The 18,454-nt window shown below is 34.5% G+C and overlaps 2 pseudogenes; one reads left to right on the forward strand and one right to left on the reverse strand.

Moving 5' to 3' along the window:
• The first annotated feature begins 730 nt into the window (after nt 1-730).
• LOC133179893 (ATP-dependent DNA helicase RecQ-like) lies at nt 731-2,613 on the forward strand (annotated as a pseudogene).
• A 3,559-nt stretch (nt 2,614-6,172) lies between these two features.
• Nucleotides 6,173-9,818, reverse strand: LOC133179894 (uncharacterized; annotated as a pseudogene).
• Nucleotides 9,819-18,454: the final 8,636 nt, after the last annotated feature.

The raw sequence follows: 18,454 nt of genomic DNA on the forward strand, positions 1-18,454 counted from the left end.
AAGTTCATATTAGTTCACAATTAAATATTTTAGTCTTTTTTGGTTTAAGAACCAAATTGCATAGTGGCAGGGAGATATGACAATTTTGAATAATTGGTTTGATCTGGAATACATAAAAAAATGAAATTAAGAGGCATGTTAGCTTCTATGAAAATTTAAACTGCGTGCTCTTATGAAATCTAAGGATAGGCACAGCATTTAAAATGTGAAAAATGGATATACATACTTCCATATAAATTATACTTCCTGCATAATTTCACCTTCATATGCAGCTTGATTTTGATATCTGTTGATGCCGTATTTCCATCTCTGCACAAGATATCAGGCAGTAAATCTTCTTTCAGTGAATGATTAAAATATAACATAATTCATCGTCGGAAACCCACGGCTGATTACGCTTCGTTCCTCTCTCCATCACCCGTGGGTCCATTCATACCAATTCGCTCGTTCTCATGAATAATTAATGAGGCGATTTAATTGGTCGCTCAAGGTACACCTAAAGCGATATTGTCCAATCAGCAAGTCCCTTTCAAAGCACTTTCGCTTTATACTTCAAAATGGCGTCAATTGATCAAGTGGCTAGCGAACGATTTGGAATAAGCAAATTAAAGACATTTCAGAAAGATACACTAGAAAAGCTACTTGAAGGAAGGGATGTATATTTGTCTATGAAGACGGGGGGTAGGAAGAGCTTATGTTATCAAGCTTTTCAAGTGTTGTGGACTGAAAAACACCGCCTTCCCTGCAATGTGTTAGTGATATCCCCTCTTATTTCAATAATGAAAGAACAATGCGAGTTTTTGCAGTCACTTGGATTTACTGCAACATATATCGGTAGAAACTCAGAAGAATATGCACAGATAGCAGATGAGACGTTTCAGTTTTTATTTACCTCTCCGGAAGCGATATTGTCTGTTACTAAGTGGCGAGAAATGGTGACCAGAAGCCAACACTTCAGATTGATTGTTATAGACGAGGTCCACACTGTTTTACGATGGTATGTATCTGCGATAGTATAAAAACTAATGATTCTGTCCTACTTTATAGCTTCAAGGCCTAACCAGATAATACACTGAGTGAAAAATATATGTACATGAAATTTACTTTGAAAAAAAAAGACTCAGGCTGCAGTATCACTTTTAATTGAGATTACTTTTCACTTGGATATTAATTTTAGTGTTCAGTTCACTTGCATGATGATGATAGCAGGTGTATTACTGTTAATATGCATTGTGCCAATTCTGAATATGGAAATAACTATTGTTATTTCCTATATAGCTTGTAACACAAGCTTTAATAAATTCATTGGTTACAAAGTTGGGTGTAAATTTCTGTACACCTGACTTGAGTCGGGGGTAAATAACATGACATCAAAGTGCATATAGTTTCTCTCTAATCATGATTATAAAAAGCAAATAACATGACTTCACAATGCATTGTAGCATGTAGTAAATCTATGAATAGCTTAAAACACAGTTGATTGGACTTGTGTTTACAAAGAATTTATTTGGTTACATAGGAAATCAATTCATTATTCAAAGGTGTACAGGGATTTACCCCGGGTTGTATTCCATACACCCTTCGGCCTCAGGGTGTATGGAATAAAACCCAGGGTAAATTCCTGTACACCCTTGATTGAACCTGGATAAGTAATATTCTCATCAGCTTTTAAGAAATAAGACTCTTAGACTTGCAAAATCATCAGGTGTAAATGTTCAATTGTTTAATTGCAGGGGTGAAAGTGGTACCAGAGGGGATGAACCTTTCAGAGTCTGGTATGAAAAAATTGGAGAAGTACGATCACTGATACAGTGTCCTATTTTACTAATAACTGCAACTGCTAACAAGGCTGCTAGAGCTGACCTAAAGAAAAAGTTTGCGATGAATAATTGTTATGAAATGATTGACAATCCTGATCGAAACAATATAAAATTATTTGTGAAAAAGGTCAAAAGTACTGTACCATTACCAGATTTATTTTTCTTTTCAATAAAATTATTAAGGGAAAAGAGAACACTTTGTGAACGTTTTATTATTTTTTGCCCTTCTATCAAGTTATGTGGTGATGTTTTTAGTGCATTTAGGATGGAAAAATCTCAGAACATTGATATGTATCATTAAAAAACAAATGAAACTGTAAAAGAAAATATAAAACAAGACATGCAGGATGCAAATGGCAAAATAAGAGTGTTGATAGCAACAAGTGCTGCAGGGATGGGGGTAAATTTTAAAGGTGTAAACAATGTAATTCATTTTGGTCCACCAAAAGATATGGATTCTTTTGTGCAGCAATTAGGTAGAGCAGGGAGAGATGGCTCACAAACAGCAATGGCCTTATTACTTTACAATTCAAGACAATGCAGAAATTTGGATGATGATATGAAAAGGTACATTGGCAACACAGATACTTGCAGGAGGGAAGTTATGCTGTCTGCATATAACTATAATCCAGAAGAAGATAGAGTGAAACATTTATGTTGTGACATATGTAGTGCTAGTTGCTTATGTGGTGAAGGAAATTGTAAAGACTATGAACACTCATGCATTTTTGAGGAACATGGAACATCTTCTGATTCTGATCTCAATAGTGAAAGTGACACCGATTCTTTTTAATGATAACCATTTGATGAACACTTTACTAATAACCATATTTGTTGCGTTATTCATCTTTACAAGATATGCCAATTTTTGACCAGTTATTTTGATACTGTAATTCTGGACTACAGCATTTCAATGTAACCCTTGGTACCTGTCAAGGAAAATGTCAGATGACTGTCTTGTGTATTTCTGTAATTGATACCAAATATTAATGAAAGGAGAAAAATGTTTGATCTTGTTCCTTCTGTATTTTTTTAACTGAATCTACTAAGTCAAATTTTTTTAAAATATGGGATTTTTTTTTTTTTTTTTTTTTTTTTACCATATTATGCTAACATGAAAGATAATTGCTTGAACATGCAGGAAAATATATGTTGACATGCAACAAAAGTCATATTTAATTTCTGATAATAATTACTAACTTTAAACCATACATGACTTTTACATTCTTTTGAAAATGTATGGTGACATTTTATTTAACTATGTAAACATGCAACTAAGTTGTGTCAACAATCGAGATGATTATTTTGAAATGCACGTTTTTCTTGCTACTTTATTTACCATTAACAAAAATTAACCTGTTTGTAAGGATATTTACAATGCATATAATTTTCTTAATATTAACATAATTAAGTCACATGCTAAGACATATGTTGTATGCCACCATAATTTTCCTGCATGCCAATATAGTGGTAGAAAAAAAATTCTATTACAGGAAAAAGTCTTTACAATTCAGCTTGTTTTATTGCATCACAATCAAGGCATAAATTTTGTCAGTTGTCAGGAACTCTTGCTCAAGAATAATGTCACAAAAATTGCACTTACAAGTTAACGTAATACTTCTTAGTCTCATATCATATGTATCATGATTTACTCTGTGAACACATTTCATAAGCAATCAAACAGAAATATTTATTATTTCATGTACATATTGGCAATTTCTTTCTGTTTAATTATCCACTCATGTAAATCTACAGACTCAATACACTTGATTGTATCTTTAAACTTACTGAAACTTGACCAAGTGATGTCTTTGACAGAGCCTTTAGATCTTAGGAAGTTTATAACGGTCACGATGTCCTTTGTCTTATCAACCACTGGTCGACTGCTTTTGGATCGTGCTGATTTTGTTGTTGACATAAGACCATCTTTTATAGCATCAATGACCTGTGTTGTCATACAGATTTGTTTTGCTGACTTGAAAGACTTGTTAGAACCCTGTGTGTTCAATTGGCTCTTAATATTGTGAACTTGAATTTCAACACAGTTGTCATAGGGAATGATCTGTCCAATTCCACATTGTAAGTTTACAGTCATATTCCATTTGTATTCGAAACTCTGCTCAGGACTTAAAAGATACATGTTACACAGAATTCTAAAGAGCCAGATTTTGTACTTGGAGTGCCTCAGTCCCGCTGCATACAACCACTCAAAATACACTCAAAATGTCTCCATCCCCCGTATGTGTCTCTGTATAGCAGTGATATGAACAGAAATGTCTGTGTCGGATTGTTATCATCTGATCTTCCCTGAGGTACATGAAACTTCCAATGATGTTTCTTTTTCCAGATGTTTTTTAAGCCAGCCTCTCTTATGATATTGTTTCCCACTTACTGCGCATAAATAGAAATAATCAGACTTCATGGCATTAAGGTTATTTGTATCACCATCCAGAGCTGCTATGTCATCAACTATATGCTGAAAGGAAACTTCGTTTATTTTCAGTTCGGTGATAATTTTCTCTGCTGCATCCACAAGCCACTCATTTTTCTGGCTGTCAGACATTAACGAAAACAAAGGTATCGTATTAGGAGTAGAATTCAAATCCTCCATTTGCATGATATCTAGAAATGCTGCCAAAATGTAGGAGTCTGTGATGTCTGCTATGAAGTCATGGTGTGCTCTAAATTAAAATAAAAATATTGCAAATATAATATGAAATAGAAGGCACTAACAATTTCCATCTATTTTTTATGGGAAAGGGGGGGGGGGGGGCATTTTTATGATTCTGATCAAATATTGTGGTAATACAGGTACAATACATCTTCTCAAATAAATTGTCCTGACAATTGATATTAGGGTTTGATCAAGTAAAAGGGATTATCATATCCAGTAAACATAAGTACACTGTACAAAATATGACAAGTAGCACAGTAATACCTGTAGCTTGAAATGACTTCTTCAGGCCCAGAAACATTTCGTCTGTTTATCAGATTCCGCAACTGGTATAAAGACCCTCTATCTACACTGCTTTTCTCTTTGTAGAAGAGCTGATATATACCCTGCACAAAGAAAATTGAACACAGGTATCAATTCAGGACTTGAACATATACATTACAGTTTCATGCACATTGTAATGATGCATACAGTTCATTATGTATAGAAAAAAAAGGAGTCTGCTCACTAGTAATACCCCCGCTCTGATCTGAATGTTCCCTCATGTTGACATCAAATTTGCACAACAAGAGGCCCATAGCCACAACACTCACCTGAAGCAATGTAAAATTTGATCCCCCCATTGTGGCCCCATTCTACCCCCGGGGGTCATGATTTGAACAAAGTTGAATCAACACTATGTAATGAAGGTTTCGCATAAGTTTTAACCTTTATGGTTCTTGAGAAGACACCAAATTTTCACCAATTTTTAATTATCTCCCCTTGTAAGAGGGCGTGGCCCTTTATTTGAATAAACTTAAACCCCCTTCACCCAAGGATGCTTTGTGGCAAGTTTGGTTGAAATTGGCCTAGTGGTGGAGAAGAAGTCGAAAATGTGAAAAGTTTACAGACAGGTGGATGGACTACAGACAAAATGTGATCAGGAAAGCTCACTTGAGCTTTCAGCTAAGGTGAGCTAAAAATGAATCCCACCATATGGCAAGGCTAAAGAAAGAATGTACTAAAATATCAATCACCTGCGATGAGTAGTTGCTGAGAAAACTGCGACAAAAATTTGTTACGGACAGACACACAGAACAGACACGAAAGGGTAAATAGTATTCCCCCGTCTCCTTCAAAACAGGGATATAATTACAACGGCATCAATGATGACCTGAGCAAAATGCAATAACAAAATTCTGCTGGCAAAATTGTTCAACCAATGATTCTATATTTGATATCTTTTTAAAAGTTTTACACTAAAACCTCGGAAACTACATACTGCATATAGCCAGTGTCAAGACTTGAGCCCCTGGATCAGGGGTCATAATTTTCACATTATTAAACTGATTAAAATGCCAGTACTAAATATATGAGAATCTCAAGCAATGCAAGTAGTAATGTTGTAAACTCTCACATGCAGCTTGAAATAATGATGAAAACTAACAGAAAGAAATTGAAAACAAACTAGTTGTAAGAAATGGGTTTGGTTAGTGGGTACATTGTCAGAAGCTCTTAATTTTAAGATGCTTCAGTTTCCTATTCAAAGTTAGTTTCTGACAATGTACTAGTCAATGTTTGAATAAATCAACATTAATTCTGTAATCATAAACCAAAGGACAAGAAAACTCACTTTTATGAAACAACAACTGTTATTATAAACAAAACTCCAAACTGTCAACTCCCAATTGTTGATATATTATACCAGAAGGAAGTTCATTTCTCTATGTTGACCCTCTGGTCTGTGAATAACACCTAACAGGGACTCGTACTCAGAGGGGCTGTTCTGCATTGCTTCTTGGGCACTAAATGCCCTTTCGTTCGTCAAGACGTCCCGACCAAAAACTACCTTTTCCAAAACATTCTTGTCAGGATTATCCCTAACATGCGGAACAGCAAGTTGATGAACTTTTTGAAGAATTTCTATCATACCCTGTGAGCTATCATACCCTGTGAGCTATTCTCACTGGCCTCTATTAAATCACAGTTCAGAAAAACAGATTTCTTTCTCACCTGGTCCATGTACATGTGCTCAATATGCTTGGGAAAACTTGTTATATGTAACTGTAGGTGTGGAACATAATGCATAAGTACACTAGCTACATGAAATTTGAAACTTGACATTAAAGAATTCAATTGTTCACTTGATGGGATCCAGTTTACAGTATTCAATGCTGCAAAATCCACAGGTGGTTCAAAGGGGACTTTAGATTCCTCAAAAGTGATTTGTTTCTCTTTAACCAAAACTAGAAACCAGTGTAAACTTTTCCTTTGGTTTTGCAAGCTCATTTTAGAAGGGGTAATTGTAATATCTAGATTGTCACCTAGTATTTCAATTGGTCGCTGCTTTTTGTCGCTGCACCTGTATCCATTTCGTTCTCTGCACCATTTTCATTTCCCATCATATACTTCCTTTCAACCTCCTCTACATAGGAAGTCATTAATGAATGTATCTGATTTTCTTGCTGCTTCACAAGCTCCTTTGTTTTCTTATGTAGACATGTAGGGGAAATTGCTATTCCCAGGTCATGAATAATATTCATTCCCTGAAATTCAAATGAAGTTTATCTTAACTTACATTGTTAATTCAATTCCTTTAACTTATAAATCCTGCATATGCAAACCCAAACTCTAATGTGTATGCAAGAAGGTAGCATTTTCATTGCCGTATGAACTGGGGGGGGGGGGCAATAATTTTGCCCATATATAGATTTAATACCATAGAAAACATATCTGTTATATGCTTGTGCCCCCTCAATAAAAACGTCTGATGACCTATTTTTTTTCTGGTCAAGGAATACCCACTGCTGTGCCTTTTTTGAATGAATATCATACTTGTGATGATAAGGTACGATATTACAAAATATGAAATTACAGAAATGACCTTAGTTCAAAGTCAAGAATCCATTGTCTCAAGCAGACTTCTGATGATTCAATAAACAAATATTATAGACCAAACACATTTTCTGTTGAATAAGGGGTTCTATGTCCATGATTTTGGATCAAGGTACATTCTTGGATTACAGAGATTCCGCCTTGGAAGTCTCACAAATAATATTAAATTAAGATCTATGGCCTTGACCTTCATCGACTGATCTTCACACCAGCTGCTTTACACTAGGGGCAGCCTGGGTGGGAAGTAACAAGGTTATAACAAGTTGGATATAAGAATGGGACAGACAAACATAGAGACACTCACAGACATGATGTTTGATTCTTAAGTATATCCCAAACATTGTTTACAAAAATATCATAAATTTATATTATTACCTCTCTGTTCAAGCCACATTTCTGAAGAGTTAAACCAAGTATGTATTGCAGCTGATTGGAGGTCTGCGACCTCCCATACAAAAGAACAGCTATGGAAGAAAGCATCTGTGGTAGATTTTTCTTCTCTTGCAAAGAAATAGCAGTGCTGAAAACTGAAAACAGGTATGGTGCATTCAGTTGAAGCTTTTGGCTTGTACATTTCCAATCGAATTTTAAGAGTTTTTCATTGCTGGATGCATGTCCTTTGAACACATCACTATCGTTTTTGGAAATCACTTTTATTTCACTCTGGATAACATTTTAAACAATGTCAAGCATTTCTTTTCTGTAATTTTCATTCCGGCTGAAATTCCGAAGCACTGCTCTTGGTGAGGAATTGTTCAGCAATGATTTCAAAGCTGCCTGTTCATGTTCACCTTTGATAATCTTTAATCTTTCCACTCCATTATACTTCACAACTATCTGTATAATGATTAAGTATTCAATAGAATGCCTATTCAGTAGAGTTTATACAAATTACAATTATTGTATATCTTACACTCAATGTAAAAATGGTTAACATCCAACAACTGAAAAGCTACGCAGCACTGTTAAGGCGTACTTCGAAGAAATCAACAGAATATAAACGTGTATAAATACATACCTTTTTAAAACGAATTTAATTTTGTAAAGGTACTATACTATCTTATGACTTTAACATTCTTTGAAATAACATTGTATACCTCGCTCTGTACTGAATTTGGTTTGGCCACGTTATTTGATAGTCACGTGATAAATGCATGTAATGTGTAATGTATGTAGGCCACTAACAAATTTCAATATCGCAAGGGCATACCATAGTTAAAATTAAAAATCAAAGTAATAGATTGTTTCTACATAACTTGTAGTTTATGGAAAGTGCTGCTGCTTTAAATAGAATTCGCATTTTATTAGTTTAAATTTCATGTTATCTTGCTAATGTCGAAATATGTGTGACCTTTACAAAGTATTTTATGTATTTATTAAGTTATGCTATCGATTTCAGGAAAGCAGCAGCACTTTTGAAGTTAAGGAATATGTCCATTATATGTATTCAAAAAGTAGTCAAGATCTATAAAGTGTATGCCCTTGCGAAAAGGCGATTTAATGAGGCACCTCGGCGTTAAACATCCACACCCTGTAGACAAAAACACGGTAGAATTAATTCAATACATTCTCTCGATGGTTTTCAAATAATGACACTAAACAAATGTTTCAGATTTGTATTAATGGTCTACCTAAGATTTTCAAATAATATTCTGTTTAATAATAAAATGCATTTTTCACTGTGAAAAAATTACTTGATCCGCCTCTCACTGCACATAAAATGCGTCAAACTTTACCATGATGACGTCATGTCGACAAGTGCATTGCGATCAGTGACTTGTTTATATCTTACTGTGTGGGATTTAACTAGCGACAAAAATGAATGCAGTGGTAAGTTTTGATGTAGTTCATTACTCTTATGCAGTTTAGATTCGCAAATTATTTCATTTTCTGTTATTGTGAGGGATTGCTATATTTGTGTGATGTCACAGTAAACTTTTCCCGTATAAATTAGGCTCTACCCCCTTTATGCAGCCTTAACAGAGCTGCGTAAAACAAATCATGAGCACTTTGATCATGTAGATACTTTAACAAACTACAACAAAAATCAGATTACCTTGACATCAAACTCTTCCGACTGGTCTTTGGTTTGAGTAGATTTATCAATCTTCTTAATGTCATGACACTTTAAAGGTTCAACTTTTGGGGGGGCTTGAGGAACCACAACTAACAAACTTTAAATGTTCAACTCGTTTTTTGCTTGAAGAATCAGGACTAACGAACTAGCCTTTCTTCACCCTCGATTTTGGAGTTTGGGTGAGCTTTATTGAACTGAACACTCGTTTTGTCCCTTTTGGTGTGAATAATTTTTCAGGAAGTTTAAGACTTCGAACCCCTGGCATATCTTTTAAAGTGGAAATAAGCTTATCTCGTTCGTCTTCAATGCTAACTAACCTTGTTTTCAGGTCGTTGTTCAGATTTTGAACGCGGTTGAGTTTATTGGCACACATATTGCACACAAATCCTTTAATGTCCGGAATGCACATGAGTTTAAATACTTCCCTGTACTGTTCCTGGCTTGTATATGACGACAGGGATCTGTAAGAACGGTCATGTATGATTTTTTTTCGCAGAGAGCACAACATTTACTGGGCGCAGCCATTGTTGTGCAAACGAGGTTACAGTAATGCTACCTTTAAAACAGGAGAGTTCTAAACCTATAACGGCTAATTTGATGAATATTTATGAGAAACGAGCGAATTGGTATGAATGGACCCACGGGTGATGGAGAGAGGAACGAAGCGTAATCAGCCGTGGGTTTCCGACGATGCACTCTGTAGTTTGTGAAAAGTGCTGCGAACCTATATAGATTATACTATCTAATTGCTAAAATCACATTTGTTAGACCGTATGCTGAATATTTTGCTGGTCAAGTACATTAAATATAGGCATAATTAATTCATTTGCAAGATTTCAGTAGGTTCGCAGCACTTTTCAAATATCTTCATACTTCTTGAGTTTATGTGTAAAAGCTTGTCATAATTCATTGAGGGTATGCCCTTGCAATGTATCGATTTATTACGACCCTTCTATTACCCTTCAATGAATCTGCATACAAATATACGACAGTATCGCTTGTCAAGGGAATGTACGGGAAGTATATGAATAAAATCATAAAATAGACATCGCATCCAAGTTAATGGCCTCTTATATATCTACAATTTATATTTTATTTAATTACAAAATACATTTTTCATTGTATAAATATAACTTGATCCGCCTCTCAATGCATACAAACTGCGTCAAATTTTACGATATGACGTCACATTTACAAGTGCATTGCGATCAGTAAATTGTTTATATATTGCTGTGTGGGATTTAACCAACGATAATAATGCATGCACTAGTTAGTACTGATGTAGTTTAAAACTATTCAACAGTTTGAAATAGCAAATCATTTCATTTTGTGGTAATTTGAAGAACTTATATTTTTGTGTGATGTCATAGTAAGCATTTCCCGTATAAATTAGGCCCCTCCTCCTTACTGCAGCCTTAACTGTGGTGCGTATACATACAATATCAAATAAGTTTTAATTACTTTTCACCAAATTTATTTTAAAAGTTAGACTAGCCAACTATTTAATCCAACACGGTTGATTCTTTTTGCCCAGTTCTCAAGAGATATAGATAACACCTGCGTGATCAGAGATGCTCTACCAGTTAGCTCCTCACAATAAGCTCATTAATTTCTCTCCAATTTGAAATGCAATTTTCTGTTATCAAATTCTCCTTGACCAGTGCTTGATAATTACACCCATAGGAGAGGTGGAATTCCTCTTGTAACATTATATTTTGTTATAGATTGCTGTAAAGTATACAATGAAAAAAAATAAGTATTTTCTTGATTTAACATTTTTTTAGTAAGGATACTGCAACACTCTTGCATTTTTGGGGATTGTGTAATCTAATAAAAAAAGAGAGTTTTTCATTTGAAGACACAGTGACCTTGAAATAGGTCGCGACACACCTTCTACCTAAGATGCACAAATTGGCCAAGTTTGATTATTCTAAGTCCAATACTTTTCTATTTATGCGCCAAACAGGGCTTTTCCATATTTGGTCATATCATCTTTATTAAAGGTCAGAGCGACCTACTTTTATTGCACGCTTTCTACCCAAGAAGTATCAGCTGACAATGTTTGATAATCCTAGGCCTAATAGTATTAAAGTTATGAGCCAGACATGAGAAAAGCTAACAGACAGACGGGCGGACATGAACGCCATAACATAATACATCCCGTCTAAAGACGGGCGTATAAAAACCAATACAAAGATTAATCAAGACATCTGTTAAGAATTATAAAAAGAACTAGAAACTCATTGCGAGCAATGAGAGGTCTTCCGTCCGATTTTTAATATAAAAAACGTAAATTCAAGCTGAAAAGGTGATAAAAGAAATTCAGACACTCTGGAGATTTAACCCTGGTTGTCAGCGTGAAATTCCAACGTGCTCTCCATTAACCATTCACTTTTTTGCATCACTTCCTGTCACGACCGGAAGTAACGGCGATACAAGATTTCCTCGCGATTCAAATAAACTGATTACTGACTATCAGTTCTGAAAGTTTTAGACTTCAGTCGTTTACTGTTGCCGAGCAATATTGTGAGAACAAATTCTAATTCAGAGGACAGGTAAACACGCGACCGGAAGTGAATTTTATAAAAAAAAAAATCTCTGACGTTTCCCTATACATTTGCAGTATCTACAAAATGCATAAAAAAATTTCAAGTACTTTATCGATAAGCAATATTTATGAGAAAGTTAAATATAGAAATAACGTAGTTTATCACCTAAAACCGGAAGTTGACGTTTTTGTTTCCGGTGGAATATAACATATTTCAAAACAGCGAAAGAGATGCAATAAAGTGATGCAAACTTTAATTTAGAAAAGAAAAGTTAAAATTTTTGATTTCTTTGATCACTTCCTGTGACGACCGGAAGTTACGACTGACGTGTTTAACCAATATGGTTTTGCCTACTCCTCAAGGTCTGCTACTCATAAAAATTTGGTGTTTTAATCTTTTACTTGTTTTCGAGATCTCGCTCAGACAATTTTTCATTTTGAGGACAGAAAAACACGCAACCGGAAGTGAATTTTTGAAAGATATTTAAAATTAGTGTAGACCTTTGCAGTCTGAATAACGTATTTAAAATTCATTTCAAATACATTATCTATAAAGAATATTTATAGGAAAGTAAAAAAACTTAAATTTTGTAGTTTTTCTCTTATAACCGGAAGTTGTCGTTTTTGTTTCCGGTGGGACCAACATCTTTCGATGCTTCGAAAAAGATGCAATTAAGAAATGCAATTCTTAAAGAAAAAAAGAAAAGTTGAAATTTTCGATTTCTTTGATCACTTCCTGTGACGACCGGAAGTAACGGCTGACGCTCTGAACCCAAATGGTTTTGGCTACATCTTAAGGTCTGTTGCTCATATAAGTCTGGTGTCTTAATCTCTTACCGTTTCCGAGATCTTGCTCAGACAACTTCTCATTTTGAGGACAGAAAAACACGCGACCGGAAGTGAATTTTTGAAAGATACTTGACGTTACTCTAGACATTTGCAGTCTGAACAACATATTCAAAATTCATTTTCAATACTTTATCTACAAAAGATATTAATGGGAAAGAAAAATACTCAAATTATGTAGTTTTTCTCGTATAACCGGAAGTTGACGTTTTTGTTTCCGGTGGGACCAAAATATTTCAAAACTACAAAAGAGATGCAATAATGTGATGTAAGTATTAATTTAAAAAAGGAAAGTTGAAATTTAACGATTTCTTTGATCACTTCCGGTAGCGACCGGAAGTGCCGACGACGAACGAAAAGGTGCCCTCTCCAATCTAGAAATCATGTCCTATCATCTCTAACAAGTCTCCAGTTCATATCTTCAGCCATTCTTGAGAACACTCAAGGACAAAATTTCATTTTAAAATCAGAAAATTGTCCATAACTTGGCACTGGAACCGAATTTACCAAAAAACGGAATTTTATATAAAATTCATATAAAGACCTTTTATCCCTGAAAATTTCAAAGAAATTCGTTGAATAGTTTTCGAGAAATCGCGTGCACAAAATTTTGTTTAAAAAAAAAAAAGAATAATAACTAGAAACTCATTGCGAGCAATGAGAGGTCTTCCGTCCGATTCTGAAAAATAAAAGAAAACTCAAGCTGAAAAGTGATAAAAGAAATTCAAACACTCATGAGATTTAACCCTGGTCGTCAGCCTGAAAATCCAACGTGCTAACCATTAACCATTCCCTTTTTTGCATCACTTCCTGTCACGATCGGAAGTAACGGCGATACAAGATTTTGTCACGATTTAAATAAACTGATGACTGACTATCAGTCCTGAAAGTTTTAGACTTCAGTCGTTTACTGTTGCCGAGCAATAGATCGGAAGTTGACGATTATTTCCGATGGAATCTAACATATTTTAAAACAGCGAAAGAGATGCAATAAAGTGATGCAAGTTTTAGTTTAAAAAAAGGTAAAAAAAAAAAAATAAAACAGGTTTTGTAATCCTCAGAAATAGTTCTATCATTTAATTGTTGCATATTTAAGATCAGAGGTTACGTCCTAAATTAAATATCGAAAAATAGCTTTAAAAATTGGCTGTTTTGTAGAAATTTTCAGGATACGAGGAAAATGACGCATTTCATGACGTCTAAATGCATAGACTAGCCAGAAAATTGCGTCATTTTTGATAGATACGCAGTCATCAAAGGTCTAAATGATATTTAATGCTTTGTCAACTAAAAACAAGTAGTTTCAGTTTTTCTGAAATTCACAGGGCCAAAAAAGGTCCTTAGTGAACCTTGTTCTTTAATATTGAAACCACTACACTAGCGCAATGTACCAGCCATCATCGATGTTTACCTTGCACTCATTCCCTGAAGTAACGAGTGTCAGGCAGGTTAATTTTTTTTTCTTATAGTGCCGAATTATAGGATGAAAACTAGCCAGCTAAATTTTGTGCAAGTGCTAGTAGATTTACATCGGATTTGTTACTTGATTTTTAACAATAACTGATAGCAGAGAAAATAATCTGTTACTGATAAAAACTAAAAAAAATAAACTATTGTGTTTACTTCCTTTATTCTTTATGCATTCAGTTTTCTATTCTATGCAATTCCAAATACAGACATGTCCGTGTAATCTTTTTCTGTACTTCTACACTACTGCATCAGACCATTTGTGAAAGGCGGGTCAAGATACATAATTTCGCGCCAAACGTCACGAGTAAATCTTCGCGCCTTTTCCTTGAAATGTGTCTTCAATTGAATAAGTGTACGTGATAGATTCAATGAAATTTTTAAAAAAGATATGTTGCTATAGCCTGATTTTCGAGCCTAAGAATGTTTATTTATCACACTGTACATAAACATATCGTATAAGTTCAAGTAACATAAAGGCAGCGCTAAGTTTTCTTACACATTTCATATTCCTCTTAACCCCCAAAGTGGACTATTCCATTTAGTAACACATTAATGAAAAGTCTTGAATGTTTTGCAACAAAACACGTCTCGCCATATGACGCTCAAGGAATCTGATACCTATTATGTTCGGTAACTTGCATCTGTAAAGGAATATAACCCTACTAAGATCAAAGAAAAATATTGAAAAACGTAAAAGTTGAAAAAATGGACTTTTTTAATTCGCTTCCGGTAGCGACCGGAAGTACTCACGACGCACGAAAAGGCAAACCCGCATATCTAGAAGTCATGTTCTATGCTCTCCAACAAGTCTCCAGTTCATATCTTTAGCCGTTCTTTAGATCTCGCGCGGATAAAATGTCATTTCAAAATCAGAAAAATGTCCATAACTTGGAACCGGAAACGAATTTTTACAAAATTCTTTCAAATGTAACAATGGCATTTCATAGCGCATTATCCCTGAAAGTTTGATGAAAAACCACTGAATAGTTCTCGAGATAATGCGTGCACAAAATTTGTCTAAAAAATAAGAATAATAATAATAACTAGATGAGATCTCGTTGCGAGCAACGAGTGGGTCTTCCGTCCGATTTTTGATAAGATGAGATAAGAATTTGACTGAGATTTTCGTTCAAATATAATGATATAGAAAAATTGTTAAGACGAACAATTTTGCTTTAATAATGTTTTACAAAATATTGATCATTAAAGGAATATAGATTAAAGACTTTCGCCCCTTCTTGGCCCTTAGTGTGAGAGGTCAGCCCCTTTTTCTTGATATCATTTTAAAGCTCTCATGATTTTGAACACTTTTTGTTCAACAACTAGTCAGAAATTCTTTTTTGTTTTCGGGATATATGCAAAAGAAATATTAAAGACCGGCTCTTCAAGTCCAAAATTGGGATGTCTAGCAAAAATTGAAAGAGTGCATATTGTTCAGAATATTATTTTGATCGTCTTTTGTTCAATACTGTTTTTCAAAATATTCTTCCTTTTCGAGATATATTGCGCCAAAGATCATGCAATCTGGCCCCTTAAAGACCCCTTACTGCGTAATATATGATATCAACATCATGTTATTTAGATAAAGTGTGTGAAGATGTACTATTTCGCTTCAGTAATATATTACAAAATATTGATCATTAAAGAGTTATTGATTGTATACTTTCGGCCCCTCTCAGCCCCTTATTTAATGGGTCAGACCCTTTTCCTTGATATCACCTTTAAACTCTCATGATTTTGAACACTTTTTGTTCAACAACTATTCAGAAATTCTTTTTCGTTTCTGAGATATTTGCAAAGGAAGTATTTAGGGGCCGGCCCTTCAACTCCTTAATGGGGACGTTTAGCAAAAAATGAAAGGTTGCATCTTGTTTAGAATATTATTTTGAACATCTTTTGTTCAATATTGCTTATCAAAATATTTCCCACTTTTGAGATATAAAGCGTCAAAGATTTAGCATTCTGGCCCCTTATGGCCCCTAATTATGTAACATTTGATGTGAATATCATAATATATAGTTGTAAATTGTTGAGATAAACATTTTTGCTTCAGTAATGCATTACAAAATATTGATCGTTAAAGAGTTATTGTTCAAAGACTTTCGGCCCCTCTCAGCCCCTATTTTGAGGGGCCAGCCCCTTTTTCTTCATATCACTTTAAAGCTCTCATGATTTTGAACACTTTTTGTTCAACAACTATTCAGAAATTCTTTTTCGTTTCCGAGCTATATGCAAAAGATATATTTAGGGGCCAGCCCTTCAACTCCTTAATGGGGAAGTTTAGCAAAAATTGAAAGTTTAAATATTGTTTAGAACATTATTTTGAACATCTTTTATTCAATATTGCTTATCAAAATATTTCCCACTTCCGAAATATAGAGTGCCAAAGATTTGGCATTCTGGCCCTTTATGGCCCTTAATTATGTAACATATGATGTATATATCATAATATGTGGTTGTAAATTGTTACGATAAACATTTTTGCTTCAGTAATGTATACCAAAATATTGATCGTTAAAGAGTTATTGATTTAATACTCTTGGCCCCTCTCGGCCCCTAATATGATGAGTCAGCCCTTTTTTCTTGATATCATATTAAAGATCTTGTCATTCCGCACAAATATTGTTCACTATGTTTTAACAAAATAATTATACTTTAAAAGATACGTTGCAAAATGTCTCAAAAATTCACTCATGATTCGTGTCCTAAATTTTGACCCCTACCGAGCTTCCATACTAGGCACTTCCGGAAAATATCTAAACCCAGGTGCATAATGGCAACATGTCCTCTATCGTCACTGAAAATTTCAGCGCTCTAGCTTAAGCCGTTTTTGAGTTCCATCGCAGACAAGGAGGTCCTCTAAATTTTGATAAAAGGGCGATAACTTCCGACCGGAAGTAAATATCCCTTAACGGAATTGCCGGAATTAACTTCAGATATCAATGCATCTACCACGAAAATTTGAATAAAATCGAACGAGCCATCTCCGAGAAATCGTCCGCACAAATTTTGTAAGAAGAAAAAAGAATAAAAATAACTAGATGAGATCTCGTTGCGAGCAACGAGTGGGTCTTCCGTCCGATTTTTGATAAGATGAGATAAGAACTTGACTGAGATTTTCGATCAAATATAATGATATAAATAAATTGTTAAGACGAACAATTTTGCTTTAATACCGTAATGTTGAACAAAATATTGATCATTAAAGGGTTATAGATTAAAGACCTTCGGTCCTTCTTGGCCCCTAATGTGAGAGGTCAGCCCCTTTTTCTTGATATCACCTTAAAGCTCTCATGATTTTGAACACTTTTTGTTCAACAACTATTCAGAAATTCTTTTTTGTTTTCGGGATATATGCAAAAGAAATATTAAGGGCCGGTCCTTCAAGTCCTAAATGGGGACGTCTAGCAAAAATTGAAAGAATGCATATTGTTCAGAATATTATTTTGAACGTCTTTTGTTCAATACTGTTTATCAAAATATTCTTCCTTTTCGAGATATACTGTGCCAAAGATTATGCAATCTGGCCCCCTAAAGACCCCTTATTGCGTAACATATGATATCAACATCATGTTATTTAGAAAAAGTGTTTGAAGATGAACTATTTCGCTTCAGTAATATATTACAAAACATTGATCATTAAAGAGTTATTGATTGTATACTTTTGGTCCCTCTCGGCCCTTCATTTAAGGGGTCAGACCCTTTTCATTGATATCACCTTAAAGCTCTCATGATTTTGAACATTTTTTGTTCAACAACTATTCAAAAATTCTTTTTCGTTTCCAAAATATATGCGAAGGATATACTTAGGGGCCGGTCCTTCAACTCCTTTATGGGGACGTTTAACAAAAAATGAAAGGTTGCATATTGTTTAGAACATTATTTTGAACATATTTTGTTCAATATTGCTTATCAAAATATTTTATAGTTTTAAGATAAACAGCGTCAAAGATTTAGCATTCTGGCCCCTTATGGCCCCTAATTATGTAACATTTGATGTGAATATCATAATATATAGTTGTAAAGTGTTGAGATAAACATTTTTGCTTCAGTAATGCATTACAAAATATTGATCGTTAAAGAGTAATTGATCAAAGACTTTCGGCCCCTCTCAGCCCCTATTTTGAGGGGCCAGCCCCTTTTTC

This window comes from Saccostrea echinata, unplaced genomic scaffold (genome assembly GCF_033153115.1).
Source record: "Saccostrea echinata isolate AGI-Se365-2 ecotype Australia unplaced genomic scaffold, CSIRO_AGI_Sech_v1 ptg000005l, whole genome shotgun sequence".
Taxonomy (NCBI): Eukaryota; Metazoa; Mollusca; class Bivalvia; order Ostreida; family Ostreidae; genus Saccostrea; species Saccostrea echinata.